This window comes from Rhinoderma darwinii, unplaced genomic scaffold (assembly GCF_050947455.1).
Source record: "Rhinoderma darwinii isolate aRhiDar2 unplaced genomic scaffold, aRhiDar2.hap1 Scaffold_4501, whole genome shotgun sequence".
Taxonomy (NCBI): Eukaryota; Metazoa; Chordata; class Amphibia; order Anura; family Rhinodermatidae; genus Rhinoderma; species Rhinoderma darwinii.
In genome coordinates this window covers 15,479-41,738 of record NW_027463937.1, presented here as the reverse complement: position 1 = coordinate 41,738, position 26,260 = coordinate 15,479, and the positions used below count along the sequence as shown (strand labels likewise).

Below are 26,260 nucleotides of genomic sequence, written 5' to 3'. Positions count from 1 at the left end.
ACAGATGTAAGGACAATGGCGGGAGAGATGTTCCTAACCTTTTTAACTTCTTTTACATTAAATACTTTTGCTTCTGTTTTAAAATGTATAATTCTGATGGTATTTTTAGCTACTTTTTAAAGTACGCTACGGGCATGATTTTTAAACGATGGTTTCGTGTCCCTTTGAATTCTCCTGTGCTTCTGTGTCCCCCAAAACAATATGCGGTGCTCGAAAAAACTGTCAGGCTCCTAGGTCTCCAAGAATTGGAGCCTGACATATTGGGGGACCAGAAAAAAGTGTCACTCTCCTGTAGGCGGCAGGAGGATACACTGGCAGTTTCAAATTTCTCACAGGCAAGGTCCAAGGTGGTGTGGCGGAACGTTTTCGGGAAATTTATGGCAAATGTGCACAAGGACCTTGCCTGGGCAATCGTTCACCGGTGCCTCCCTACTCGTGAATTCCAGCATAGGCGAGGACTGGTGGCGAGAGCCAAGTGCCCGAGAGACAGGTGTGGTGACGACGAGACGGTAATGCACCTGTTTTGGAACTGCCCATATGCACAGGAGGTTTGGAGGAAGGTAGGCCCATTGCTGAAATGGGCCTGCGGTCTTAAAGATCTTAAATTTGAATACGTGTTTTATGGTCTTTTTAACTGCCCAAGTTTTAAACAGCAAATGGTCTGTTGGATCATTTTAAACTGTTTTAAGAATGCCATCTGGAAGGTTAGGAACATTCTGCTTTTTAAACATGATTTTATTGACGTTAAAAATTGTGTGAAATATGCCCTAAGTGAAATGTATATTTATTATCTTAGGGACAAAAAGCAGCTAGGGGTAAAAGAAGCAACATCCATGTGGTGTTTGCAAATGTGGAATACCATAACATTGTAAATAAAAATGGTTTTATTCTTTTATGTCTTTTATGCCCTGTATAAATTTTATCCTGCTATTGTTCTGTACTTTTATTATAACATCTGTATTAATGGTCTTATTATTATTACTTTTGTATTCATTTAAATGTATGAATATTCATGTATTATGCTGTTGATTTTATCTTGTGGTTTCAATTTTAAAAAAAAAGTCTGTAAAATATATTATTTTTGCCAATAAAAAACTTTGTTGAAACCTTATCTGTTCTTATCAGTTTAATATCTGATACGTCCCCTATCTGGGGACCATATATTAAATGGATTTTTAGAACAGGGAGATGGAAATAGAGCTTGCTCTGTCCACTCCACGCATTGACCTGGTATTGCAGTATTTCCAGGACCGGTGCACCCTTCCCTTATGTGTTGACTAAAATCAGATTCCAAAAGTGCTATTTGTGTTTGCTATTGTTTTTGTCTTTCTGATGGGATCTCCCCTTTTAATCCCATTATTTCAACACCTGTTGGACAATGCATTTGTACAGTCATGTGTGATAATGAGCTCATTTATTAAATGCAATTAATTAATACATTGCCACCTCTTGTTGTGTGTGTGTGTGTGTGTGTGTGTGTGTGTGTGTGTGTGTGTGTGTGTGTGTGTGTGTGTGTGTGTGTGTGTGTGTGTGTGTCTTCTGTGTTTCTGTGTTTCCGGCATTTCACATTGGAACAGCTCATTCACCTTCCTTGTCTTCTCTCCGCCCTCCCTTTTAGGTAGGTTAAAGAGCTGCACCTGAGCCAGCCACTGATTGATTGATGCAGCACCACAGTCAAATAGTGGAGTGGAGTAGGGGGAACAGCAAACAGCCATTAAAGCAGCCCGCCCGCCACAATGGACCTACCTGTGTACACTAGATGGATGTGATGGAATGTACTGTCGTCCCTACATTTCCAAGAAGAAGTAAGAATTGCAGTTGCAACAAACCCTTGCTTGCCTACAAAGAGAGCAGCAATTTGGATTTGTTACTATGTTACCTGGAAGAATAACAAACTGTGCAAGGATGGAGGTTGTAGGAGCAAAGAGAAGTTGTCTGTAAAGTTGGTGGATGCCTATTTTCCATTTTGCAGTCCCTTGTCTCCCTCTTGTGGCCTCCTGGAGGCAAATAAATGTGCAAAAAAAAGACAGCCTGGCGGCCGGCTGTTGCAGTGTTGCCCTCTCAGGCAACACTGAGTGACTGACTGAGCCGCACCGTCTTATATAAAGTTCAGACGGAACTTTGCACGTGTCATAGTGGAGCCCTCAGGATTCCAGAGCCAGCTTTCTGACATCATAATGGGGCCTGCCTCAGAGATAAAAGCCTGGGCCCAGGCAGTGTTGGTCAGTGCTGCTCAGCAGGCAGCACTGGACTGGACTGGACTGGATTACAGCTGATACAAGGTGTGAAGGAACAAGGGGTGGCTGTGGGCATGCACTTGCTGCCGCTGCCAGTGTTTATCTGCATGGCAGGAGGGCATTTGGGCGTTGCCAGGAAGGCGTTTTTATGTAGATTCCTCCTCTTTCAGCACTGCATTGTGGTGCAAGCAAAAGAAGCAAATCCTGTGTAGCTTCCTCTCCGGCCTTTATTCACCTCCCTCCCGCTTAGTAGCTGTAAATGTGTGTGAGCCTGCAGGGCCCCATGGAATTGCCTAGGAGTAGGCTGAATCAATCGCTGCAAGGGGTGAACAGCAGTATGGGACAGGCTCGGGCAAGGCAAGGGCCGCTCGGGTTATCGCTTCTCGGCCTTTTGGCTAAGACCAAGTGTATTTATACAGGAGGTTTTTAGTCAGAAGGTGCTCAGGTACCCTCTCTCTCGGCCTCGGGGGATCGTCCAGGTTCGCCTGGACTTCACCCCCGTGCTGCTATTTGGGAGAGAGGCTTAGTCCTGAGCAACGAGTTGCGATCCCCCCCCAGCCCTTTGGTAAGTCTCAGGACCCCATAGGGCGCAGCAATTGCTGTGCGGTTCGGCCTGGCCACGGAAATGGCAGGCGAGCCTGATGCGGTGCCGGTGTATGCCCGGCTAAGGAACTCTGCCCGATTTATCGTGGCAGAGGGTGGAGGCGGTCCACGTGGCGTAAAGTTCTTGGTCCACAAGATCTTGGAAGAACTACTGGCGGTCCACAAGAATGAGATTCTGGCTATCCAGGACTACCCGAAACGAGGAATTTTCGACGTCACCTTTATGGGAGAAGGAATCCTCCGTGATGCCATGGACCGAGCTGAGAGGAGAAAAGGTGAACTCGTGGTAGCGGGAGTCCAGGTAGTAGAACATGCCTTCGAAATTACGAAACTCGTGGTGATTAAAATGTACTCCCCATATGTGAAGGATATGGAAGTGGCAGCATTCTTAGCTGCCTACTTCAAGAATGTCAAACTGTTGGGGAGAGTTATGAACGAGTGTGGAGTGTGGACCGTCAAGTGGAAGTTTTTAGTAACATTGATAAAGGACCCCTCCACCCAGGAAACGAGATTACCACCGGCTCGTTTTAAAATTGGAAATGTGAATGGCGACCTCTATTTTTCAGGGATGCCAAACTTCTGCAGGGCCTGCGGTACTTATGGACATACCAGTTTTAACTGCGATGTCACCTGTAGAAACTGTGGAAGCAAAGAGCACAATATGAGAGAGTGCTCACAAGAGAAAAAATGTAATTTTTGCCAAAAAACTGGTCATTTGTACTATTCTTGTCCCCATAGGTACCGAGGCGAAGAAAATGAGCAACCCGAGGCGCCCCCACGTGCTCCACCAGCGGACCAGTCCCACCCCCGGGGAGAGGAGCATGCCGGGGCCGCGAAGGAGCAGCGAGGCACCTGGGCTTCAGTGGTGCGGAGTAATGGAGCCAAAGCAGGTGCCTCGCAGCCAGCAACCTCTGAGGAAAGGAAGGAGCCCAGCGCCAATGACAAAAGGCAAGCTAAGCGGAAGGCGGAAAAGGAGCAGGCCACCAATGATACTGTGGCATCCCAGAGGGCTGGTTGTCCAGTGGGTGCCGGGCCTGCTCCTGTACCTGGGTCTCAGGAGTCTGACTCCGAGCAGGAGAACTGGGTAGCGGTGGGTCCCCGAAAAAAGGGAAAACAGGAGCGTGCTGGTAGGAGGGAATCAGGGGAGGAGCAGATGGACACATACGTGAAGAAAAGTGAGGCTCCTCCTAGGACCACCTCCTCGCCTGACCTGGTGAGGAGGGTGGGCACTGTTCCCTCCCAGATACCGGACACCCCGCCGTGTGCGCAACCTCCCCCTCTAAGACGGCGTCAACAGAGCCTGGGGGGAGAGGCGGGGCCCTTGGGGGACCCACCCGAAATGGACCTACGTGGTCACCCAGTGGAGACCCAGGTGACGCTAAGCGAGAGTGGGCTCCCCTTGTACGAGATAAGAGTTGCTGGCACGGCTCTCAGTGAAGGTAGTTCCTCTCCCTTTTCGTCCCTCTTTGCAGGCGATTCGGACGAGGGTGGGGATATGAGCGCAAACGAGAATTCTGGTAATGCTGGTGGAGGAAATGTCTGATTTTAAGTTCCACGAATATTTATTATTTTAAAATCAAGACGTTATTTTAATCTCCACAATGTCTGAAGTAAAGGGAATCTCCCTCAACGTGAGGGGCGCCAAGTCCAAAGTTAGAAGGGTTGCTCTCTTCAGCTTTTTAGCTGGCCTGGCAGCCTCTGTTTTTTTCCTGCAGGAGTGCGGCATTCCCCATACGATGAAGTACCATAAATACCAAGAGGATTGGAAGTATGGTCCATCAGTCTGGTCTGGATCTAACGAGTCCAGATCAGCAGGGGTCGCCATTCTTTTTAAGGGAAACGTTTTAATCGATTTTATCCAAGAGATTCTTCCAGGACGTATTTTATTGGTTAAGGCTTTTATTGACGGTGTGAAATGGCAGTTTTTAAATTTTTACGGCTCACCAGACAAAAATGAAAGAGCAGAAATGTTAGCGATTTTACCTCTTTTTATTAACACGACTGAGCCTTTTATCCTCGCAGGTGATTTTAATTGTATCCTGAGAGGGGAACGCCGGCTTACCAGCGCTACAAGCAGAAACTATGACAAGACCTCTGGACTGCTCAAAGATATGGTGGGTGATTTTAAGTTAAAAGACGTTTATAAAGAATGTAACAGGAGCAGTCCAGAGGAAGCCGGCGTTACCTGGAGCAACGCCACCTGTAGCTCCAGGATAGATTTTATATTTTGTAATGAGAATCTACTGCCTTTTAAATGTGAAGTTTTAACCAATGTGTTTTCTGATCACAAGCTTTTATCATTTTATGTAAAGCGTGATTTTAATAACGTTATTAGTAAAAAGTCCTGGAAGTTAAATGTTTCCCTTTTAGATGATCCACAGGTTTTTACAGATTTTATTGAATTTTACAAAGAGAGTAGGCGGGTGAGAGACACACGGGCTCCCATCACTGAATGGTGGGAGAAAATGAAAAGAAAAATAAAAGAATTTTTTATTAAAAAAAGTGTGGCAAAAGCCAGAGAGAAGCAAGCTTTTTTTAAAATCCTCAACACCCGCCTACAGACCCTGTACAAGATGAGAGAGCATGAGATAGATGTAAAAGACGACATCACCAACTTAAAAAAAGAGATAGCTCAGTGCCTGGAGCAGAAAGGCAAAGAAATTATTTTTCGTTCTAGGATACAACACGTGGAAGAGAACGAGACCTGCTCCAGGTACTTTTTTAAGAAAATGAACAATAAAAAAGCTATTCTTAAAAATATTGATGGGGTGTCGGATGTACAGGGTCTTTTAAGTAAAGTTCATGAGTTTTATACTGACCTTTTTAATGTGAAAACTGTGGATCGTGATTTTATGCGTGACTCGCTGAAGGAGATTACCACTGTTTTAGACCCTGTCTCCCAGAATTTTTTATTGCAGGAACTGTCGGAGCAGGAGATTTTAGAGACAGTGAAGAGTTTTAAAGCAGGTAAAGTTCCTGGCCCGGACGGTATACCCAGCGAGTTTTATGTCAAATTTTATGATATTTTAAAAGATGATCTCTTAAACCTTTTTACCGAAGTCTTTCATTCCAAGATGCTGCCTAAGTCCTGGCGGAAGGGTGAGGTCTCCTTGCTATACAAAAAAGGTGACATCGCAGTTTTAGAGAATTGGAGACCAATAACCCTTCTGAATAGTGACTACAAAATAATGGCAAAACTATGTGCAAACCGTTTAAAAGCCATAGTACCCCACATCATACACTCTAACCAGGTGTGTGGGGTGCCAGGCCGCAGCATCTGGGATAATATTAATTTAATAAAAGATGCGATTGAAGACACAAAATCTAGAAACGGAAAATTAGCCATTTTATCCATAGATTTTCAAAAAGCTTTCGACCGAGTATCGCACTTTTATCTTTTTAAGGTTTTAGAGCGGATGGGTATACCTGAAGGTTTTTTACTATCTATTAAAGCCTTTTATAAAGATTGCACAAGCAAAATTTTAGTAAATGGTTTTAAGACACAGGACGTTCTTTTAAACTCTGGGGTGAAGCAGGGGTGTCCCTTGTCCCCACTGCTTTTCATATGTGCACTAGAGCCTCTGCTATGCGCAATACGCCGTGATAAACAAATACGTGGAGTCCCCCTGCCAGGGGGAGGCGGCATAGAGGCTAAAGCAGTGGGGTACATGGATGATGTGGCGATACTTTGTAGGGACACCCTCTCGCTTCAGAAAGCCCTAAAACAAATTGAGTTTTATTGCTGTGCTTCCGGTTTTAGAATAAATTTCAGCAAAAGTAATATTTTAAGAATAGGAAGCATGGTTTTTAGAGACGTACCCGTTCCTGTGTCAGATACTATTAAAGTTTTAGGTATCTCCTTCAGTGAGCACGACAATGGTTTTATAAGTTGGGACATGGTGGCGCAGAAGGTAAACAATAAAATTTGTATGTGGAATATGAGGAAACTCACCATGGAGGGAAAAATTTTAATCATAAAAATGGTCATTTTACCCCTTCTTTTATATACAAGCATGGTGTTCCCTCCCCCAACAGTTTTATTACGAAAAATAACAAAAGCATGTTTTACCTTCTTTTGGAGTTCCAGGATGGAGAAATTGAAACGAGAAACGGTAATAAAGTCCAAACCAAAGGGTGGCAAAGATTTTCCTGATTTTAATAGGTTTCTTTTAATTAAGTTCTTTAGTTTCTGTTTTAATTCCCTTTTTAAAGAGCACTATTGGTCTTACTTTTTACGTTTTAATACTGGGTTTTTTATGCGGAGGTTTGGTTGGTTTAACATAATTTTATCCTCACCATACGCTTTTAAATTACCAGCAAACTACGTAATTTTAGAAAAAATAGTGGCTCTCTTCAATTTAAAAGGGAAGACCGTGAATGAACTTAAGAATAGCAAAAAACTAATAAAAGACCTGAGAGAGAGCGAGACGGTCAGCAATGTAGAGAATTTTAATACGCAACGATGTGCTTTTATTTTCAAAATGATTAATGTGTTTTATCTTTTTAATGCACAGATGGACCTGGCCTGGAGCTGCGTTCATCAATGTCTTCCATGCCGGGCATTCCAGTACAGAAGAGGATTCGCGAGGTCTGCCGTCTGCCCGAGGGAAGGCTGCCAGGCCGAGGAAACTATAAGACATATTTTTTGGACATGTGACTTTGCAAAACAATTTTGGAAAAAAATATTCCCTCTTTTGGTGAAGATGGCAGACCTAAAGGACTTAAACTATGAAGATATTTTATATGGACTTTTTGGATGCCCAACCGCGAGTCAGAAGATAATTGCATGGAAGACGATGAACTGCGCCAAAGAAGCTCTATGGAAGGCCAGGAACATCCTCCTTTTTAAGCACGACGTTTTATCGGTTGATGATGTTTTAGGTCTTTGTTTTAGTGAGATGTATATTTATTTTTTATTAGACAAAAAAAGGAATGCCACCCTTCTAAATAAATGGTTTGTGACTGACTGGAACTCCAAATAAATAAAGATTTGCCCCATGTCCCTCTACATAAATTTTATGAAAATTTGATTTTACTATTGTTACAATGTAAAAATTATTTGTATGTATCTGTGTAACTAAAATGTGTTTTATTGTAAAATTGAAATTTTTATAAATAAATCATTGACACCCCCGCGAGGGGGTAGCCAACTGAAAAAAAAAATCTGTTCTTATCAGTTTAATATCTGATACGTCCCCTATCTGGGGACCATATATTAAATGGATTTTTAGAACAGGGAGATGGAAATAGAGCTTGCTCTGTCCACTCCACGCATTGACCTGGTATTGCAGTATTTCCAGGACCGGTGCACCCTTCCCTTATGTGTTGACTAAAATCAGATTCCAAAAGTGCTATTTGTGTTTGCTATTGTTTTTGTCTTTCTGATGGGATCTCCCCTTTTAATCCCATTATTTCAACACCTGTTGGACAATGCATTTGTACAGTCATGTGTGATAATGAGCTCATTTATTAAATGCAATTAATTAATACATTGCCACCTCTTGTTGTGTGTGTGTGTGTGTGTGTGTGTGTGTGTGTGTGTGTGTGTGTGTGTGTGTGTGTGTGTGTGTGTGTGTGTGTGTGTGTGTGTCTTCTGTGTTTCTGTGTTTCCGGCATTTCACATTGGAACAGCTCATTCACCTTCCTTGTCTTCTCTCCGCCCTCCCTTTTAGGTAGGTTAAAGAGCTGCACCTGAGCCAGCCACTGATTGATTGATGCAGCACCACAGTCAAATAGTGGAGTGGAGTAGGGGGAACAGCAAACAGCCATTAAAGCAGCCCGCCCGCCACAATGGACCTACCTGTGTACACTAGATGGATGTGATGGAATGTACTGTCGTCCCTACATTTCCAAGAAGAAGTAAGAATTGCAGTTGCAACAAACCCTTGCTTGCCTACAAAGAGAGCAGCAATTTGGATTTGTTACTATGTTACCTGGAAGAATAACAAACTGTGCAAGGATGGAGGTTGTAGGAGCAAAGAGAAGTTGTCTGTAAAGTTGGTGGATGCCTATTTTCCATTTTGCAGTCCCTTGTCTCCCTCTTGTGGCCTCCTGGAGGCAAATAAATGTGCAAAAAAAAGACAGCCTGGCGGCCGGCTGTTGCAGTGTTGCCCTCTCAGGCAACACTGAGTGACTGACTGAGCCGCACCGTCTTATATAAAGTTCAGACGGAACTTTGCACGTGTCATAGTGGAGCCCTCAGGATTCCAGAGCCAGCTTTCTGACATCATAATGGGGCCTGCCTCAGAGATAAAAGCCTGGGCCCAGGCAGTGTTGGTCAGTGCTGCTCAGCAGGCAGCACTGGACTGGACTGGACTGGATTACAGCTGATACAAGGTGTGAAGGAACAAGGGGTGGCTGTGGGCATGCACTTGCTGCCGCTGCCAGTGTTTATCTGCATGGCAGGAGGGCATTTGGGCGTTGCCAGGAAGGCGTTTTTATGTAGATTCCTCCTCTTTCAGCACTGCATTGTGGTGCAAGCAAAAGAAGCAAATCCTGTGTAGCTTCCTCTCCGGCCTTTATTCACCTCCCTCCCGCTTAGTAGCTGTAAATGTGTGTGAGCCTGCAGGGCCCCATGGAATTGCCTAGGAGTAGGCTGAATCAATCGCTGCAAGGGGTGAACAGCAGTATGGGACAGGCTCGGGCAAGGCAAGGGCCGCTCGGGTTATCGCTTCTCGGCCTTTTGGCTAAGCTCAAGTGGCTAACCAGAGGCGTCCAGTGCTGAACTCTCGGCCCTGCAGCATCGCCCTTTGGGGCTTAAGCTGCTTGTTGCTATAGGGAGACAGCCAGTGGCAGGAAGGCGATCGACAATGGGCGTAATTGTGCGCCATGCTAAGGCCGGGGAAACCCGGGTCAAATATGGAATTCGTATTGAAGTGGATGCTGGATTGGAGAAAACCCTGGATATGCGATATTTGGTACGCAATGTCGTTTTTGGAATTTTGAAGGTGGAACGGACGAAGATTCTCTGTCTGCAGGAGCACAAGGTTGGTCATTATACTTTGATCTTGATGGATTTACCTGCTTGCCATAATCTGCATTTCAACTTGATGGAAAATATTAATAACCCTGAGCTTGCTGGACTCTCTTTTGTTTTACTCTATGATGAAGGAGAAGTCTTCTTGGTGGTTTTTTTGTATAATGCACATGTACCACTGCAGGATATTGTGGCCTTTTTGTCCAGGCATTGTGCATATGTCAAGTATGAAAACAAAATCTTGAACTCTGAATTGCTATGGACCGGGAAATACAAATTTCGTGTCCGTTTTCGCCAAAGCATTGAGGAACCAGGAGGTTTTCATTTCCCTCCTTCAAATTTCTCCATTGGAAGAGATAGGGGATATTTGTTCTTTCCCAGGTGTCCACCATTTTGTAGAAACTGCAAGGTTTTTGGCCATACAAAAGAAGGGTGTCAGAAAACGGGCAGGTGCTCCAAGTGCAATCAGGAGGGGCATGCAGCAAAGGAATGTGTTAATCGCATTGTCTGTAACCTGTGTGAGGTGGAAGGTCACGCCTTCAAAGACTGCCCTCTGCGGAAAAAATCATATGCAGATGCAGCCAGAATCAGAGTGTCTGAGATGCCTGGGATGGCGGGGCTGATGGGATATGCAAATGAGGCAACTATTGTCCATCATGCCTCTGGAGTTGCAACTTTAGCAGAAGTACAAGTGGAGGAAGGGGCAGGTATGGAGGCAGCCCCTGTCGAGGAAGATCTCCCTCACCCAACTGATGTCCAGACTGGGCTGCAGGGTGAGGGTGAAATTGAGGATGATGTGCCTGTGAATCCTGATGTCTCTTGGTGTCTGGATGAGGTGTTCCCAGAGGAATTTGGAGAGCAAGGGGACTTCACTACAGTTACCAGACCTGCTGATGAGATTCTGGACATGGGAGCCAAGAGGGCCAGGTTGACTGCGTCACCTCCGGTTACCCCTGGAAGAGATGCTGAATATCCTTCATCAATGATATCTTTGGATCAGCCTTTTCTGGAAGAAGGTCAAGGGACTCATCTCTTTACCTTAAATTGCCCGCCTCCAGAAGGCAAAGGCTGAGATATAAATGGACAGTTTGTGGATATTTGGTTGCTAAAATCAAAGTATGGCCACCAAAACTCTATGTAATGTCGTATCCTTAAATGTGCGACAAATTAAATCTAAGCCCAGGAGGGCTGCAGTCCTTGATTTTTTAAAAAATATAGGAGCTGATATTTATGCTTTGCAGGAATGTGGAATAGCAGAACCTGTGCCTGAGCAGGAGTGGCCACATGGCCAATGTATATGGTCTGGTTCCTCTATGAATAAAAATGATGGTGTAGGAATTTTGCTAGGGAATAGGAATTTAAAGTTAGAGAGCTATACTGTGGTGGAGGTGGGGAGGTGTATTTTGGCAGAGATTAATGTCAGAGGATGGAGGGTAAGGGTAATTAATATATATGGAGCAACAAAAAAAGAAGAAAGATTAGAGCTCCTAGAGAAATTGTCTTTTTTTTTGCCAGGGAGAATTCCCACGATTTGGGTTGGGGACTTTAACTGTGTGACGGAGGGGGAAAAAATGGATGTATCTGGTAAAAAGTTGTACCAAATAATCAAAGATTTTTCTTTTATAGATGCTGCTGAGGTTCATTTGGGAAAGCCACCACCCGACACTTATAGATCTGATAGAGGAGGGGTAACATCAAGGATAGATCGGGTGCTCTTCTCAAAAAATGTGGGGTGTATAAGTTTGCAGCAGCGTGATGTGACCTTTTCTGACCATGTGTGTATGTGTGCAACCTTTGAAGGGGATGCTCGTTTAGTGCGTGGTGCAGGCGTATGGAAGCTAAATGTAAGTTTGTTAGAGGATGAAAGAATTGTGAAGGCTTTTATATATGCTTATAAAGGATGGAAATTGCGGCAGGAATTTTTTGGGAATGTGTTGGAGTGGTGGGACTGGATGAAGAATGAATGTAAAAAATTTTTTAAAAAATGGGGCTATAAAAAAGCAGCTATGCTAAGAAACCAATATAATGAGTTGAATGTTAGAATAGAATGGTTAAGAAAACTTAGCGAGCTAGGGGTGGATGTGAGTGATTTGATGAGGGACGCAAGGAGTGAAAGTAGCCGTTTACTAGAGGAAAAAGGGAAAAAAATTATATATACATCAAAAGTGGAAAACTTAGACAAAGACGAAAAATGCACACGATTCTTTTTCAAAAAAATATGTGGTAAAAAGGATGATATGGATGAATTATTGAATGATAGGGGTGAGTGTGTTTCTGGAAAGGATGTGATGAGTGAAGTTGAAGGTTTTTATACCCAGTTGTATGGAGAGAAGTGGTATGATAAGGATTTGATGAATGAGGTTTTGAATGGGTTGGAAAATAAACTTGGAGAGGAAGATCGTGAGTCTCTGTGTGGTGATATTACCATGGATGAAGTGAGAAATGTGGTGATGAGTGCAAATAAAAATAAAACACCTGGGAAGGATGGGATTCCAATTGAATTATATGTGAGGATGTGGGATATAATGGGTGGGGATTTGCTTGCGGTATGTCAGTATATGTGGAAGCATGGTGTGCTGAGCGAATCTATGAAAGAAGGTGTGGTTGTGCTGATATATAAAAAAGGTGAGAAGAAAAACTTGGCAAACTGGAGGCCAATTACTTTGTTGGCTTCTGATTATAAGTGTTTTAGTAAAGTATTGGCCAATAGGATGCGTGAGGTTGTTGGTGAAGTGGTGAATGAAGATCAAGTGTGTGCAGTGCCTGGTAGAAGTATGACTGATAATTTGTTGTTACTAAGGGATATGATTGGGGACTGTATGGATAGAAAGCAGAAATGTATGGTCCTATCTGTGGATTTTGAAAAGGCATTTGATAGGGTGTCGCATGAGTTTATGTTTAAAGTGCTGTTTAAAATGGGTTTTCCGAGAAAGTTTGTGTATGCAGTGAAAGGTTTGTATAGGAACGTAACAAGTGAGTTTCTCGTAAATGGGTTTCTGAGTGGAAAAGTGGGGATAAGGTCAGGTGTCAGGCAGGGTTGCCCTATGTCCCCTGTCCTGTTCATTAGTGTGATTGAAGTATTGTTGTGTATGGTTAGAAGGGAAAAATTTATCAGTGGGTTATTAATCCCTGGGAGTAATGGGAAATTTGTGAAAGTGTTGGGTTATATGGACGATGTGGTGATTGTTAGTGAAAGGGAGGCGGAGATAAATAGAGCGAGATTGTTGTTGAGTTTGTTTTGTAGTGCGTCTGCGTTTAAAGTGAATTGGGGTAAATGTAGCTTTAAGTGTTTTGGTGACAGGTGTGTGAGAATGGATGGGGTTAAGTGTGAGATGGGTGCTATTAAAATATTGGGTGTGCAATTTAATGAGGATCTGAGAGGGACTGAAAGTTGGGATGAATGTGGTATGAGAATAGAACGAAAGCTGAACTTTTGGAGCCTGAGAAGTTTGACACTGACGGGAAAAATTCTGATAGTTAAAGCTGTTATATTACCAATTTTACTTTTTTGTGCAGTTGTTTTCCCTTTTGCTACCCATAAAATTAAGAAGACGGAAAAGATGATTTTTACCTTTTTTTGGGGGAGTAGAATGGAAAAATTGAAGAGAGAGTATGTGTATAAGATGTGTGTGAATGGTGGTTTAGATTTCCCAAATGTTGAGTTATTTTTGGGTTTGCATTATATCAAAGTGGTGTCTGTGTTAGTGCAGAGGAATAACAAGACTGGTTTCATGATTAGATACTTGGCTGGTTGGATGTTGTATGGTCTGAATTGGGTAAAGAGAGATGCAAGTGTGCCTGTGGCTTTCAAGTGTCCAGTGTGGTATATGAGGATTGAGGTTTTTGTGAGGAAAAATGACTTGCTTGCTGTGCCAATGAGTGGTTTTAAAAATAAGAATGCGGTGATGAAGAGAATACGTGCGAATGAAATTCCATGTGAAATTGCAGGTTTGAGGTCTAATGAAGTGCAGAGTGTATGGAGTAAATTGAAGGTGAGTGGTCTGTCAAACAGACAGCGTGATATTGTGTGGATGTCGCTGCATAATATCCTACCTGTTAGGCAAGTGCAGAAAAGAAGGGATCTTATTAGGTCTGAGGTTTGCCCGAGGGATGGATGTGGAGCAAGTGAGAGTGTGAGACATATGTTGTGGGATTGTGACTATTCGTATGAAGTATGGAAAGGGGTGGGTGGTTTGTGTAAAGAACTGGCGGGGGTAAAATTCGTTAATTGGAAAGTAGCAATGTTTGGAATGGGTGCAAGTAGTCGTATGAAAGATAGAATTATGTGGTTAATTATGGCATGTGTGATGGAAAGTTTGTGGGATGTGAGAAACTTGTTAGTGTTTAAAAGGAAATTAGTGCCTGTAAATGAGTGTATTAGGATGATTTTGTCTAGACTTTACGTCATATATTTGTGGGATAGACAGCATGGTGGTGGCTTAGATTCAGAGGGGATATGGAAGTTCAAAAAATGGAAATTCCTGATACGATGTAGGTAATATTGTTCTGTTTTTTTTGTGATTGTTTATGTGAATTGATTATGAATAATGAACAAACCAGAATGATGCTAAGTTTGAAGCAACGTGGTTTTGATTTTCAAGTTTTGAGAAACATTATAAGTTGCTTATAACTAACTGAAATGGTTTTAAAAAAAAAAAAAAAAAAAAAAAAAAATCTGTTCTTATCAGTTTAATATCTGATACGTCCCCTATCTGGGGACCATATATTAAATGGATTTTTAGAACAGGGAGATGGAAATAGAGCTTGCTCTGTCCACTCCACGCATTGACCTGGTATTGCAGTATTTCCAGGACCGGTGCACCCTTCCCTTATGTGTTGACTAAAATCAGATTCCAAAAGTGCTATTTGTGTTTGCTATTGTTTTTGTCTTTCTGATGGGATCTCCCCTTTTAATCCCATTATTTCAACACCTGTTGGACAATGCATTTGTACAGTCATGTGTGATAATGAGCTCATTTATTAAATGCAATTAATTAATACATTGCCACCTCTTGTTGTGTGTGTGTGTGTGTGTGTGTGTGTGTGTGTGTGTGTGTGTGTGTGTGTGTGTGTGTGTGTGTCTTCTGTGTTTCTGTGTTTCCGGCATTTCACATTGGAACAGCTCATTCACCTTCCTTGTCTTCTCTCCGCCCTCCCTTTTAGGTAGGTTAAAGAGCTGCACCTGAGCCAGCCACTGATTGATTGATGCAGCACCACAGTCAAATAGTGGAGTGGAGTAGGGGGAACAGCAAACAGCCATTAAAGCAGCCCGCCCGCCACAATGGACCTACCTGTGTACACTAGATGGATGTGATGGAATGTACTGTCGTCCCTACATTTCCAAGAAGAAGTAAGAATTGCAGTTGCAACAAACCCTTGCTTGCCTACAAAGAGAGCAGCAATTTGGATTTGTTACTATGTTACCTGGAAGAATAACAAACTGTGCAAGGATGGAGGTTGTAGGAGCAAAGAGAAGTTGTCTGTAAAGTTGGTGGATGCCTATTTTCCATTTTGCAGTCCCTTGTCTCCCTCTTGTGGCCTCCTGGAGGCAAATAAATGTGCAAAAAAAAGACAGCCTGGCGGCCGGCTGTTGCAGTGTTGCCCTCTCAGGCAACACTGAGTGACTGACTGAGCCGCACCGTCTTATATAAAGTTCAGACGGAACTTTGCACGTGTCATAGTGGAGCCCTCAGGATTCCAGAGCCAGCTTTCTGACATCATAATGGGGCCTGCCTCAGAGATAAAAGCCTGGGCCCAGGCAGTGTTGGTCAGTGCTGCTCAGCAGGCAGCACTGGACTGGACTGGACTGGATTACAGCTGATACAAGGTGTGAAGGAACAAGGGGTGGCTGTGGGCATGCACTTGCTGCCGCTGCCAGTGTTTATCTGCATGGCAGGAGGGCATTTGGGCGTTGCCAGGAAGGCGTTTTTATGTAGATTCCTCCTCTTTCAGCACTGCATTGTGGTGCAAGCAAAAGAAGCAAATCCTGTGTAGCTTCCTCTCCGGCCTTTATTCACCTCCCTCCCGCTTAGTAGCTGTAAATGTGTGTGAGCCTGCAGGGCCCCATGGAATTGCCTAGGAGTAGGCTGAATCAATCGCTGCAAGGGGTGAACAGCAGTATGGGACAGGCTCGGGCAAGGCAAGGGCCGCTCGGGTTATCGCTTCTCGGCCTTTTGGCTAAGATCAAGTGTAGTATCTGTTCTTATCAGTTTAATATCTGATACGTCCCCTATCTGGGGACCATATATTAAATGGATTTTTAGAACAGGGAGATGGAAATAGAGCTTGCTCTGTCCACTCCACGCATTGACCTGGTATTGCAGTATTTCCAGGACCGGTGCACCCTTCCCTTATGTGTTGACTAAAATCAGATTCCAAAAGTGCTATTTGTGTTTGCTATTGTTTTTGTCTTTCTGATGGGATCTCCCCTTTTAATCCCATTATTTCAACACCTGTTGGACAATGCATTTGTACAGTCATGTGTGATAATGAGCTCATTTATTAAATGCAATTAATTAATACATTGCCACCTCTTGTTGTGTGTGTGTGTGTGTGTGTGTGTGTGTGTGTGTGTGTGTGTGTGTGTGTGTGTGTGTGTGTGTGTGTGTGTCTTCTGTGTTTCTGTGTTTCCGGCATTTCACATTGGAACAGCTCATTCACCTTCCTTGTCTTCTCTCCGCCCTCCCTTTTAGGTAGGTTAAAGAGCTGCACCTGAGCCAGCCACTGATTGATTGATGCAGCACCACAGTCAAATAGTGGAGTGGAGTAGGGGGAACAGCAAACAGCCATTAAAGCAGCCCGCCCGCCACAATGGACCTACCTGTGTACACTAGATGGATGTGATGGAATGTACTGTCGTCCCTACATTTCCAAGAAGAAGTAAGAATTGCAGTTGCAACAAACCCTTGCTTGCCTACAAAGAGAGCAGCAATTTGGATTTGTTACTATGTTACCTGGAAGAATAACAAACTGTGCAAGGATGGAGGTTGTAGGAGCAAAGAGAAGTTGTCTGTAAAGTTGGTGGATGCCTATTTTCCATTTTGCAGTCCCTTGTCTCCCTCTTGTGGCCTCCTGGAGGCAAATAAATGTGCAAAAAAAAGACAGCCTGGCGGCCGGCTGTTGCAGTGTTGCCCTCTCAGGCAACACTGAGTGACTGACTGAGCCGCACCGTCTTATATAAAGTTCAGACGGAACTTTGCACGTGTCATAGTGGAGCCCTCAGGATTCCAGAGCCAGCTTTCTGACATCATAATGGGGCCTGCCTCAGAGATAAAAGCCTGGGCCCAGGCAGTGTTGGTCAGTGCTGCTCAGCAGGCAGCACTGGACTGGACTGGACTGGATTACAGCTGATACAAGGTGTGAAGGAACAAGGGGTGGCTGTGGGCATGCACTTGCTGCCGCTGCCAGTGTTTATCTGCATGGCAGGAGGGCATTTGGGCGTTGCCAGGAAGGCGTTTTTATGTAGATTCCTCCTCTTTCAGCACTGCATTGTGGTGCAAGCAAAAGAAGCAAATCCTGTGTAGCTTCCTCTCCGGCCTTTATTCACCTCCCTCCCGCTTAGTAGCTGTAAATGTGTGTGAGCCTGCAGGGCCCCATGGAATTGCCTAGGAGTAGGCTGAATCAATCGCTGCAAGGGGTGAACAGCAGTATGGGACAGGCTCGGGCAAGGCAAGGGCCGCTCGGGTTATCGCTTCTCGGCCTTTTGGCTAAGATCAAGTGTAGTATCTGTTCTTATCAGTTTAATATCTGATACGTCCCCTATCTGGGGACCATATATTAAATGGATTTTTAGAACAGGGAGATGGAAATAGAGCTTGCTCTGTCCACTCCACGCATTGACCTGGTATTGCAGTATTTCCAGGACCGGTGCACCCTTCCCTTATGTGTTGACTAAAATCAGATTCCAAAAGTGCTATTTGTGTTTGCTATTGTTTTTGTCTTTCTGATGGGATCTCCCCTTTTAATCCCATTATTTCAACACCTGTTGGACAATGCATTTGTAAAGTCATGTGTGATAATGAGCTCATTTATTAAATGCAATTAATTAATACATTGCCACCTCTTGTTGTGTGTGTGTGTGTGTGTGTGTGTGTGTGTGTGTGTGTGTGTGTGTGTGTGTGTGTGTGTGTGTGTGTGTGTGTGTGTGTGTGTCTTCTGTGTTTCTGTGTTTCCGGCATTTCACATTGGAACAGCTCATTCACCTTCCTTGTCTTCTCTCCGCCCTCCCTTTTAGGTAGGTTAAAGAGCTGCACCTGAGCCAGCCACTGATTGATTGATGCAGCACCACAGTCAAATAGTGGAGTGGAGTAGGGGGAACAGCAAACAGCCATTAAAGCAGCCCGCCCGCCACAATGGACCTACCTGTGTACACTAGATGGATGTGATGGAATGTACTGTCGTCCCTACATTTCCAAGAAGAAGTAAGAATTGCAGTTGCAACAAACCCTTGCTTGCCTACAAAGAGAGCAGCAATTTGGATTTGTTACTATGTTACCTGGAAGAATAACAAACTGTGCAAGGATGGAGGTTGTAGGAGCAAAGAGAAGTTGTCTGTAAAGTTGGTGGATGCCTATTTTCCATTTTGCAGTCCCTTGTCTCCCTCTTGTGGCCTCCTGGAGGCAAATAAATGTGCAAAAAAAAGACAGCCTGGCGGCCGGCTGTTGCAGTGTTGCCCTCTCAGGCAACACTGAGTGACTGACTGAGCCGCACCGTCTTATATAAAGTTCAGACGGAACTTTGCACGTGTCATAGTGGAGCCCTCAGGATTCCAGAGCCAGCTTTCTGACATCATAATGGGGCCTGCCTCAGAGATAAAAGCCTGGGCCCAGGCAGTGTTGGTCAGTGCTGCTCAGCAGGCAGCACTGGACTGGACTGGACTGGATTACAGCTGATACAAGGTGTGAAGGAACAAGGGGTGGCTGTGGGCATGCACTTGCTGCCGCTGCCAGTGTTTATCTGCATGGCAGGAGGGCATTTGGGCGTTGCCAGGAAGGCGTTTTTATGTAGATTCCTCCTCTTTCAGCACTGCATTGTGGTGCAAGCAAAAGAAGCAAATCCTGTGTAGCTTCCTCTCCGGCCTTTATTCACCTCCCTCCCGCTTAGTAGCTGTAAATGTGTGTGAGCCTGCAGGGCCCCATGGAATTGCCTAGGAGTAGGCTGAATCAATCGCTGCAAGGGGTGAACAGCAGTATGGGACAGGCTCGGGCAAGGCAAGGGCCGCTCGGGTTATCGCTTCTCGGCCTTTTGGCTAAGATCAAGTGTAGTATCTGTTCTTATCAGTTTAATATCTGATACGTCCCCTATCTGGGGACCATATATTAAATGGATTTTTAGAACAGGGAGATGGAAATAGAGCTTGCTCTGTCCACTCCACGCATTGACCTGGTATTGCAGTATTTCCAGGACCGGTGCACCCTTCCCTTATGTGTTGACTAAAATCAGATTCCAAAAGTGCTATTTGTGTTTGCTATTGTTTTTGTCTTTCTGATGGGATCTCCCCTTTTAATCCCATTATTTCAACACCTGTTGGACAATGCATTTGTACAGTCATGTGTGATAATGAGCTCATTTATTAAATGCAATTAATTAATACATTGCCACCTCTTGTTGTGTGTGTGTGTGTGTGTGTGTGTGTGTGTGTGTGTGTGTGTGTGTGTGTGTGTGTGTGTGTGTGTGTGTGTGTGTGTGTGTGTGTGTGTGTGTCTTCTGTGTTTCTGGCATTTCACATTGGAACAGCTCATTCACCTTCCTTGTCTTCTCTCCGCCCTCCCTTTTAGGTAGGTTAAAGAGCTGCACCTGAGCCAGCCACTGATTGATTGATGCAGCACCACAGTCAAATAGTGGAGTGGAGTAGGGGGAACAGCAAACAGCCATTAAAGCAGCCCGCCCGCCACAATGGACCTACCTGTGTACACTAGATGGATGTGATGGAATGTACTGTCGTCCCTACATTTCCAAGAAGAAGTAAGAATTGCAGTTGCAACAAACCCTTGCTTGCCTACAAAGAGAGCAGCAATTTGGATTTGTTACTATGTTACCTGGAAGAATAACAAACTGTGCAAGGATGGAGGTTGTAGGAGCAAAGAGAAGTTGTCTGTAAAGTTGGTGGATGCCTATTTTCCATTTTGCAGTCCCTTGTCTCCCTCTTGTGGCCTCCTGGAGGCAAATAAATGTGCAAAAAAAAGACAGCCTGGCGGCCGGCTGTTGCAGTGTTGCCCTCTCAGGCAACACTGAGTGACTGACTGAGCCGCACCGTCTTATATAAAGTTCAGACGGAACTTTGCACGTGTCATAGTGGAGCCCTCAGGATTCCAGAGCCAGCTTTCTGACATCATAATGGGGCCTGCCTCAGAGATAAAAGCCTGGGCCCAGGCAGTGTTGGTCAGTGCTGCTCAGCAGGCAGCACTGGACTGGACTGGACTGGATTACAGCTGATACAAGGTGTGAAGGAACAAGGGGTGGCTGTGGGCATGCACTTGCTGCCGCTGCCAGTGTTTATCTGCATGGCAGGAGGGCATTTGGGCGTTGCCAGGAAGGCGTTTTTATGTAGATTCCTCCTCTTTCAGCACTGCATTGTGGTGCAAGCAAAAGAAGCAAATCCTGTGTAGCTTCCTCTCCGGCCTTTATTCACCTCCCTCCCGCTTAGTAGCTGTAAATGTGTGTGAGCCTGCAGGGCCCCATGGAATTGCCTAGGAGTAGGCTGAATCAATCGCTGCAAGGGGTGAACAGCAGTATGGGACAGGCTCGGGCAAGGCAAGGGCCGCTCGGGTTATCGCTTCTCGGCCTTTTGGCTAAGATCAAGTGTAGTATCTGTTCTTATCAGTTTAATATCTGATACGTCCCCTATCTGGGGACCATATATTAAATGGATTTTTAGAACAGGGAGATGGAAATAGAGCTTGCTCTGTCCACTCCACGCATTGACCTGGTATTGCAGTATTTCCAGGACCGGTGCACCCTTCCCTTATGTGTTGACTAAAATCAGATTCCAAAAGTGCTATTTGTGTTTGCTATTGTTTTTGTCTTTCTGATGGGATCTCCCCTTTTAATCCCATTATTTCAACACCTGTTGGACAATGCATTTGTACAGTCATGTGTGATAATGAGCTCATTTATTAAATGCAATTAATTAATACATTGCCACCTCTTGTTGTGTGTGTGTGTGTGTGTGTGTGTGTGTGTGTGTGTGTGTGTGTGTGTGTGTGTGTGTGTGTGTGTGTCTTCTGTGTTTCCGGCATTTCACATTGGAACAGCTCATTCACCTTCCTTGTCTTCTCTCCGCCCTCCCTTTTAGGTAGGTTAAAGAGCTGCACCTGAGCCAGCCACTGATTGATTGATGCAGCACCACAGTCAAATAGTGGAGTGGAGTAGGGGGAACAGCAAACAGCCATTAAAGCAGCCCGCCCGCCACAATGGACCTACCTGTGTACACTAGATGGATGTGATGGAATGTACTGTCGTCCCTACATTTCCAAGAAGAAGTAAGAATTGCAGTTGCAACAAACCCTTGCTTGCCTACAAAGAGAGCAGCAATTTGGATTTGTTACTATGTTACCTGGAAGAATAACAAACTGTGCAAGGATGGAGGTTGTAGGAGCAAAGAGAAGTTGTCTGTAAAGTTGGTGGATGCCTATTTTCCATTTTGCAGTCCCTTGTCTCCCTCTTGTGGCCTCCTGGAGGCAAATAAATGTGCAAAAAAAAGACAGCCTGGCGGCCGGCTGTTGCAGTGTTGCCCTCTCAGGCAACACTGAGTGACTGACTGAGCCGCACCGTCTTATATAAAGTTCAGACGGAACTTTGCACGTGTCATAGTGGAGCCCTCAGGATTCCAGAGCCAGCTTTCTGACATCATAATGGGGCCTGCCTCAGAGATAAAAGCCTGGGCCCAGGCAGTGTTGGTCAGTGCTGCTCAGCAGGCAGCACTGGACTGGACTGGACTGGATTACAGCTGATACAAGGTGTGAAGGAACAAGGGGTGGCTGTGGGCATGCACTTGCTGCCGCTGCCAGTGTTTATCTGCATGGCAGGAGGGCATTTGGGCGTTGCCAGGAAGGCGTTTTTATGTAGATTCCTCCTCTTTCAGCACTGCATTGTGGTGCAAGCAAAAGAAGCAAATCCTGTGTAGCTTCCTCTCCGGCCTTTATTCACCTCCCTCCCGCTTAGTAGCTGTAAATGTGTGTGAGCCTGCAGGGCCCCATGGAATTGCCTAGGAGTAGGCTGAATCAATCGCTGCAAGGGGTGAACAGCAGTATGGGACAGGCTCGGGCAAGGCAAGGGCCGCTCGGGTTATCGCTTCTCGGCCTTTTGGCTAAGATCAAGTGTAGTATCTGTTCTTATCAGTTTAATATCTGATACGTCCCCTATCTGGGGACCATATATTAAATGGATTTTTAGAACAGGGAGATGGAAATAGAGCTTGCTCTGTCCACTCCACGCATTGACCTGGTATTGCAGTATTTCCAGGACCGGTGCACCCTTCCCTTATGTGTTGACTAAAATCAGATTCCAAAAGTGCTATTTGTGTTTGCTATTGTTTTTGTCTTTCTGATGGGATCTCCCCTTTAATCCCATTATTTCAACACCTGTTGGACAATGCATTTGTACAGTCATGTGTGATAATGAGCTCATTTATTAAATGCAATTAATTAATACATTGCCACCTCTTGTTGTGTGTGTGTGTGTGTGTGTGTGTGTGTGTGTGTGTGTTGTGTGTGTGTGTGTGTGTGTGTGTGTGTGTGTGTCTTCTGTGTTTCTGTGTTTCCGGCATTTCACATTGGAACAGCTCATTCACCTCCTTGTCTTCTCTCCGCCCTCCCTTTTAGGTAGGTTAAAGAGCTGCACCTGAGCCAGCCACTGATTGATTGATGCAGCACCACAGTCAAATAGTGGAGTGGAGTAGGGGGAACAGCAAACAGCCATTAAGCAGCCCGCCCGCCACAATGGACCTACCTGTGTACACTAGATGGATGTGATGGAATGTACTGTCGTCCCTACATTTCCAAGAAGAAGTAAGAATGCAGTTGCAACAAACCCTTGCTTGCCTACAAAGAGAGCAGCAATTTGGATTTGTTACTATGTTACCTGGAAGAATAACAAACTGTGCAAGGATGGAGGTTGTAGGAGCAAAGAGAAGTTGTCTGTAAAGTTGGTGGATGCCTATTTTCCATTTGCAGTCCCTTGTCTCCCTCTGTGGCCTCCTGGAGGCAAATAAATGTGCAAAAAAAAGACAGCCTGGCGGCCGGCTGTTGCAGTGTTGCCCTCTCAGGCAACACTGAGTGACTGACTGAGCCGCACCGTCTTATATAAAGTTCAGACGGAACTTTGCACGTGTCATAGTGGAGCCCTCAGGATTCCAGAGCCAGCTTTCTGACATCTAATGGGGCCTGCCTCAGAGATAAAAGCCTGGGCCCAGGCAGTGTTGGTCAGTGCTGCTCAGCAGGCAGCACTGGACTGGACTGGACTGGATTACAGCTGATACAAGGTGTGAAGGAACAAGGGGTGGCTGTGGGCATGCACTTGCTGCCGCTGCCAGTGTTTATCTGCATGGCAGGAGGGCATTTGGGCGTTGCCAGGAAGGCGTTTTTATGTAGATTCCTCTCTTTCAGCACTGCATTGTGTGCAAGCAAAAGAAGCAAATCCTGTGTAGCTTCCTCTCCGGCCTTTATTCACCTCCCTCCCGCTTAGTAGCTGTAAATGTGTGTGAGCCTGCAGGGCCCCATGGATGCCTAGGAGTAGGCTGAATCAATCGCTGCAAGGGGTGAACAGCAGTATGGGACAGGCTCGGGCAAGGCAAGGGCCGCTCGGGTTATCGCTTCTCGGCCTTTTGGCTAAGATCAAGTGTAGTATCTGTTCTTATCAGTTTAATATCTGATACGTCCCCTATCTGGGGACCATATATTAAATGGATTTTTAGAACAGGGAGATGGAAATAGAGCTTGCTCTGTCCACTCCACGCATTGACCTGGTATTGCAGTATTCCAGGACCGGTGCACCCTTCCCTTATGTGTTGACTAAATCAGATTCCAAAAGTGCTATTTGTGTTTGCTATTGTTTTTGTCTTTCTGATGGGATCTCCCCTTTTAATCCCATTATTTCAACACCTGTTGGACAATGCATTTGTACAGTCATGTGTGATAATGAGCTCATTTATTAAATGCAATTAATAATTACATTGCCCACCTCTTGTTGTGTGTGTGTGTGTGTTTGTGTGTGTGTGTGTGTGTGTGTGTGTGTGTGTGGTGTGTGTGTGTCTTCTGTGTTTCTGTGTTTCCGGCATTTCACATTGGAACAGCTCATTCACCTTCCTTGTCTTCTCTCCGCCCTCCCTTTTAGGTAGGTTAAAGAGCTGCACCTGAGCCAGCCACTGATTGATTGATGCAGCACCACAGTCAAATAGTGAGTGAGTAGGGGGAACAGCAAACAGCCATTAAAGCAGCCCGCCGCCACAATGGACCTACCTGTGTACACTAGATGGATGTGATGGAATGTACTGTCGTCCCTACATTTCCAAGAAGAAGTAAGAATTGCAGTTGCAACTAACCCTTGCTTGCCTACAAAGAGAGCAGCAATTTGGATTTGTACTATGTTACCTGGAAGAATAACAAAATGTGCAAGGATGGAGGTGTAGGAGCAAAGAGAAGTTGTCTGTAAAGTTGGTGGATGCCTATTTTCCATTTTGCAGTCCCTTGTCTCCCTCTTGTGGCCTCCTGGAGGCAAATAAATGTGCAAAAAAAAGACAGCCTGCGGCCGGCTGTTGCAGTGTTGCCCTCTCAGGCAACACTGAGTGACTGACTGAGCCGCACCGTCTTATATAAAGTTCAGACGGAACTTTGCACGTGTCATAGTGGAGCCCTCAGGATTCCAGAGCCAGCTTTCTGACATCATAATGGGGCCTGCCTCAGAGATAAAAGCCTGGCCCAGGCAGTGTTGGTCAGTGCTGCTCAGCAGGCAGCACTGGACTGGACTGGACTGGATTACAGCTGATACAAGGTGTGAAGGAACAAGGGGTGGCTGTGGGCATGCACTTGCTGCCGCTGCCAGTGTTTATCTGCATGGCAGGAGGGCATTTGGGCGTTGCCAGGAAGGCGTTTTTATGTAGATTCCTCCTCTTTCAGCACTGCATTGTGGTGCAAGCAAAAGAAGCAAATCCTGTGTAGCTTCCTCTCCGGCCTTTATTCACCTCCCTCCCGCTTAGTAGCTGTAAATGTGTGTGAGCTGCAGGGCCCCATGGAATTGCCTAGGAGTAGGCTGAATCAATCGCTGCAAGGGGTGAACAGCAGTATGGGACAGGCTCGGGCAAGGCAGGGCCGCTCGGTTATCGCTTCTCGGCCTTTTGGCTAAGATCAAGTGTAGTATCTGTTCTTATCAGTTTAATATCTGATACGTCCCCTATCTGGGGACCATATATTAAATGGATTTTTAGAACAGGGGAGATGGAAATAGAGCTTGCTCTGTCCACTCCACGCTTGACCTGGTATTGCAGTATTTCCAGGACCGGTGCACCCTTCCCTTATGTGTTGACTAAAATCAGATTCCAAAAGTGCTATTTGTGTTTGCTATTGTTTTTGTCTTTCTGATGGGATCTCCCTTTTAATCCCATTATTTCAACACCTGTTGGACAATGCATTTGTACAGTCCATGTGTGATAATGAGCTCATTTATTAAATGCAATTAATTAATACATTGCCACCTCTTGTTGTGTGTGTGTGTGTGTGTGTGTGTGTGTGTGTGTGTGTGTGTGTGTGTGTGTGTGTGTGTGTGTGTGTGTGTGTGTGTGTGTGTCTTCTGTGTTTCTGTGTTTCCGGCATTTCAACATTGGAACAGCTCATTCACCTTCCTTCCCTCCCTTTTAGGTAGGTTAAAGAGCTGCACCTGAGCCAGCCACTGATTGATTGATGCAGCACCACAGTCAAATAGTGGAGTGGAGTAGGGGGAACAGCAAACAGCCATTAAAGCAGCCCGCCCGCCACAATGGACCTACCTGTGTACACTAGATGGATGTGATGGAATGTACTGTCGTCCCTACATTTCCAAGAAGAAGTAAGAATTGCAGTTGCAACAAACCCTTGCTTGCCTACAAAGAGAGCAGCAATTTGGATTTGTTACTATGTTACCTGGAAGAATAACAAACTGTGCAAGGATGGAGGTTGTAGGAGCAAAGAGAAGTTGTCTGTAAAGTTGGTGGATGCCTATTTTCCATTTTGCAGTCCCTTGTCTCCCTCTTGTGGCCTCCTGGAGGCAAATAAATGTGCAAAAAAAAGACAGCCTGGCGGCCGGCTGTTGCAGTGTTGCCCTCTCAGGCAACACTGAGTGACTGACTGAGCCGCACCGTCTTATATAAAGTTCAGACGGAACTTTGCACGTGTCATAGTGGAGCCCTCAGGATTCCAGAGCCAGCTTTCTGACATCATAATGGGGCCTGCCTCAGAGATAGATAAAAGCCTGG

At 45.1% G+C, this 26,260-nt stretch overlaps 10 non-coding genes across 10 annotated transcripts; all 10 read left to right on the top strand.

Moving 5' to 3' along the window:
• The first annotated feature begins 1,072 nt into the window (after positions 1 to 1,072).
• On the top strand, positions 1,073 to 1,264 carry LOC142716456 (U2 spliceosomal RNA). Its single transcript, XR_012871676.1, has one exon. It is a non-coding gene; the product is annotated as a U2 spliceosomal RNA (small nuclear RNA).
• Positions 1,265 to 7,959: 6,695 nt separating this feature from the next.
• Positions 7,960 to 8,156, top strand: LOC142716461 (U2 spliceosomal RNA). The gene has a single exon (XR_012871679.1). It is a non-coding gene; the product is annotated as a U2 spliceosomal RNA (small nuclear RNA).
• Positions 8,157 to 14,455: 6,299 nt separating this feature from the next.
• On the top strand, positions 14,456 to 14,643 carry LOC142716457 (U2 spliceosomal RNA). The gene has a single exon (XR_012871677.1). It is a non-coding gene; the product is annotated as a U2 spliceosomal RNA (small nuclear RNA).
• A 1,330-nt stretch (positions 14,644 to 15,973) lies between these two features.
• LOC142716436 (U2 spliceosomal RNA) lies at positions 15,974 to 16,164 on the top strand. Its single transcript, XR_012871659.1, has one exon. It is a non-coding gene; the product is annotated as a U2 spliceosomal RNA (small nuclear RNA).
• Positions 16,165 to 17,502: 1,338 nt separating this feature from the next.
• Positions 17,503 to 17,693, top strand: LOC142716435 (U2 spliceosomal RNA). The gene has a single exon (XR_012871658.1). It is a non-coding gene; the product is annotated as a U2 spliceosomal RNA (small nuclear RNA).
• A 1,350-nt stretch (positions 17,694 to 19,043) lies between these two features.
• LOC142716434 (U2 spliceosomal RNA) lies at positions 19,044 to 19,234 on the top strand. The gene has a single exon (XR_012871657.1). It is a non-coding gene; the product is annotated as a U2 spliceosomal RNA (small nuclear RNA).
• Positions 19,235 to 20,586: 1,352 nt separating this feature from the next.
• Positions 20,587 to 20,777, top strand: LOC142716433 (U2 spliceosomal RNA). The gene has a single exon (XR_012871656.1). It is a non-coding gene; the product is annotated as a U2 spliceosomal RNA (small nuclear RNA).
• A 1,326-nt stretch (positions 20,778 to 22,103) lies between these two features.
• Positions 22,104 to 22,294, top strand: LOC142716432 (U2 spliceosomal RNA). Its single transcript, XR_012871655.1, has one exon. It is a non-coding gene; the product is annotated as a U2 spliceosomal RNA (small nuclear RNA).
• A 1,328-nt stretch (positions 22,295 to 23,622) lies between these two features.
• Positions 23,623 to 23,812, top strand: LOC142716451 (U2 spliceosomal RNA). The gene has a single exon (XR_012871672.1). It is a non-coding gene; the product is annotated as a U2 spliceosomal RNA (small nuclear RNA).
• A 1,319-nt stretch (positions 23,813 to 25,131) lies between these two features.
• LOC142716453 (U2 spliceosomal RNA) lies at positions 25,132 to 25,322 on the top strand. The gene has a single exon (XR_012871674.1). It is a non-coding gene; the product is annotated as a U2 spliceosomal RNA (small nuclear RNA).
• The last annotated feature ends 938 nt before the right edge of the window (positions 25,323 to 26,260 follow it).